The sequence below is a fragment of the Columba livia genome, chromosome 11 (genome assembly GCF_036013475.1).
Source record: "Columba livia isolate bColLiv1 breed racing homer chromosome 11, bColLiv1.pat.W.v2, whole genome shotgun sequence".
Classification (NCBI taxonomy): Eukaryota; Metazoa; Chordata; class Aves; order Columbiformes; family Columbidae; genus Columba; species Columba livia.
In genome coordinates this window covers 21,088,548-21,092,378 of record NC_088612.1, presented here as the reverse complement: position 1 = coordinate 21,092,378, position 3,831 = coordinate 21,088,548, and positions in this window count along the sequence as shown.

Here is a 3,831-nt window from a genome sequence, read left to right as displayed (position 1 = left end):
GCCCGCCCCCGCCCCGCCTGCCCGGGGCCGCCCCCGGGCCGCCCGCCGCCAATCCCGGCCCGGCCCGGCCCCCGAGGGGGTGCGGGGCTTTTTTTTTTTTGCTGTTGGGCTCGAGTTATTTTAATTTATTTTTTTTTCCTCCTTTCCACGAAAAACTTTCTCAACTTTGATGAACTTTCGGGCTTCGACTTTCTTAAAGGGGCCGCCGGCGTCTCCACCCGCAGAAGGGCCGGGCTGCTCTTTTCCGGGCATCCCCGGGGCAGGGTGATCGTGGCTGAACCCCGTGGGGGTCCGAACGCCCCGGGACTGCGGCCCCACAGCCCTGGGACGGCACAGCTGTAACCCCCGGTGAAACCCCTGGGACAGCAGCCCCAGGAGCGCAGGACTTGGGTCACGTAACCCTGGGACAGTGGCCCCACAGCCCCAGGGACAAGTGGCCCTGTAAGCCTGGGACAGTGGTCACACATCCCCTAGGACAGTGGCCCTATGAGCCCAGGACTATGGCCCAGATCCCCCAGGACAGTGGTCCCACATCCCCCAGGACAACAGCCCCGTGTACCCCAGGAGTGCAGCCCCAAGTCCCCAGGCACAGCAGCCCGGGGTTCCCTGGGGACAGCCACGCCGTGCCCCTGCAGCCGGTCAGTGGGTGCCAGGAGCCTGGGAAGAGGAGCAAGGTTGAGGCATGTCCATCTTCTTGCCCTTCTCTCTGCCCACCCTTGTGCCCGACCAGCCTCATCCCAACCAAGCCGGCAGGAAGGCCGACACAGGTCAGGGTGCCCAGATCCCCAGGAGGGATCACACAGAGATGCCCCCCATGCCCAGGGAGCAGCCCAACCCATTCCTATCTCCACTATGGCAGCTGGAGAGGATGAAGAGGGTCCTGCCTTCTTCCAAGACTTCCTGCAGCCCGCAGTTGGGGATGTGTAACAGGAGCAGAAATGGGCTACGTGGCTCATCCCTGCACGACGCATCCCCCAGCTCGCTCCCTGTGCGAGGCAAAGGTGTAAAACCTCAAGAGTTTGGGGTCAATCCACAGACTGGGAGATGTTTGGGGGATCCGAGGCACATCAGCTCCACCAGTGTGGCTTGTACCCAGTGCTCACCGCTTCCCCAGCTCCACAGCTGGGTGAAAGGGAGGTGAAACATCAGCCCTGGTGGCTCCATAGCCCCCCGAGCTGCAAAAGCAACATGTCCTCCTGGCTGGAGATGCTCTAACGCACCCATGGCCTGTGCTGTCCCAGCTGCATCAAACGTCACTTCAAAATCGACTGGCTCTGAGTGACCATTTGCCTGCAGCTGCGGGATAGCGTTTTGCTCATGTGCATGCCCTGAAGAGAAGTGAGCCTGCCTGGGGGCGATCACAGCTGATTTCTCCACCAGCACCTGGGTTTGCCGCCCTGGTCAAGCCCCAGCCTCTGATTCGCTTTGCCACCTGCTTGTGCAGAACCTCCCCATGAACATTTAACCCTCAGCTCAGCCATCCCCGTGCACAAGCCAAGGAGCTGCGGGTCCAGCACTGGAGGGGACATGGAGGCAGCACCATCACAGAGGTGGTTCCATACTCAAGCAAGCGCCTGTGGGGTCACAGGATTTCATGGCAGGAGGTGTTTTGGGGGGAGGAAGTGTCCTCCCAGGAGTGTTGGCTTTGCATTTGCTTGCTTTCTACATGAGGGCTTTTAGCAGCAGTGGCAGTTTGCATGCGGCACAGTGGATCTGTGTGTCGAGTTCTCATACATACAGCAGCAAAGTGACTATTTCTTTTTGAGAGGCTGTGTAACAAGCCACTAAGCCAGAAAGCCCAATCCTTGCCAGGTCCTGCAAGAGGGGAGGAAAAAAACCCTTTTTAACTAAAAAACTTATTGACAATGTTGTCCTACGGGGTGTTTTCTGGGGAGAATTTTCACCCAAAGAACCCACCCAGCCCTGCTGAACCACAGCGAGAGCCCCCAGTCCACCCGCAGCGCCCAGCATGGATTGATCCTCAGCAGAGCGAGGGCTTTCTCTGCTCTTTGGCAATGCTGTGTTTCACCAAAACTTCGTCCCTGCGCAGTAATAACTCCCAGGAAAGTGCTGAAAAGACTCGAAGCAAGCCCGCCCTGACAAAGACCAGGGATATTTGCTTCCTGTGCTAATTAAGCAAAACCCAGCGTAACGTGGGTGTTTAGAGTGGGGGTTTTTGTACTTTCTATAGACTGGGAGTCGGAAGATGTGCAGCCTGCGGCAAGCGGAGGAGGACACAAAAGGGTGGAAGTCGGGAGCAGCAGCGGGTTTCCATCAGAGCCCGAGGAAGCGGCACGGGCGGGGGAACATCCCGCCTCCTCCGCGCCAGGAAAGCCCCGCCGCAAGCCAAGAGCTGCCACATCCATCGCCCTGGGACAACAGCGGTGCCCGCGACCTGTGGTTTATTCCGTAGGCGAGTTCATCGTGGTGCTGTTGGGCAAGAGAGAGGCGTCCTGCTTGTGTGGCCGTATGTGGTGGCAGCGTCTCTACATCTGAGCAGCTTGTGGTTTGCAAGTCCCTTTGATGTCCCCATAAACATCGCACCCAGGCAGCCTCTCCCCTCCCAAAGCACGGCGGCAAAGCAGGGTGTGCTTCGCACATGGAGCCCTCGATGATCCAACCAGCTGCGCGGGGAGACGGTTCCTGCCCCCCGGGGTGGACGAAGGTGGGACAAACAAGCAGCCGCTGCTACCAGCTTGTGCAGGTGAGCTGGAAATCTGGGACGTCTCCACAGTGGGTTTGGCTGCGGGTTTTTTCTTTGGGTGGTTCTCCACTTCCACATGGAGATGCTCAGCTGCAATCTGAAACCACATCAGAGGAACCAGTGCAGGACTGGGGGAACACTCTGGTTTGACCCCTGCTTATCCAGGTTTTACAGAAACGTGTTTTTACACCAACACTTTTCACCCAACAGCATCTACCTGTGCCGTCCAAGCACCAGAGGCCCTGTCCTCACCACCCCAGATCTACCAAGATGCTATTTCACACGTAGGGATGGGCAGCACACACAGGACTGTCCCTGTCCTCAGTTGTCCTGCCATGATGCCACACTGTCCAGCCTGTAAATGATAGAAAGGGCAACGTCTCACCAAGAAAATGCAGTAAAAGCTGTGACGTGCTCACAACCATCAAGAAGGTCCTAGTGAGGGGGTGACTTAAGTACCTGAGATAGAAACAGGTTGTCATCAGCTGAGAAATCAAGGTGCAACTTGAAACGACAACCACCTGTAGGCAATCTTGTGTTTTCGCACAGTTGTTTCACATTTTCCAAGTGCTCCTTCTCACTCTAGAACGAGCAGGTCACGGGCACAGGAGATGGGATGTAGGTGATAACGGAGCGATGTCTCTCTCCGTTTGGATTCTTGCATCCTGTATAATTTTGTGATCCCAGGACTGTATAGAGGCAGTGAATTTCATTTTGGCGCTCACGGTGGTTGTCACGGGGGATCCTTTGGGCCACTCGCAGGCTGTGCCACGCTCTGGATGAGGCGCTGGGTTGTTTTGCTGTTTCTCGCTGCTTATCTGGACAAGAGCTGAGCCTTGGCACCTGTCCCAGGGCAGCGAGGATGCTCCCGTGCCACATCCAATACGTTTGAGGTACGGTGAAGGGAGGATTTCCTCTGCTCAACACCAACTTCTCCTCCTCTTGTCCTTGCCCGGGAGGCCCCACACCTCCCTGAGACCCCCCTGCACAGCCCTCCGTCCATCCCAGCTGCTCTGCCCTTGGTCTTGCCGGTTAATTACTCTGGGATTCGCAGCGCTGGTTGGAAAGCGGCCACTAACCATGGGATGTGGAGAAACCCTGATTTCCAAGCAGGCTGTGCAGACCGG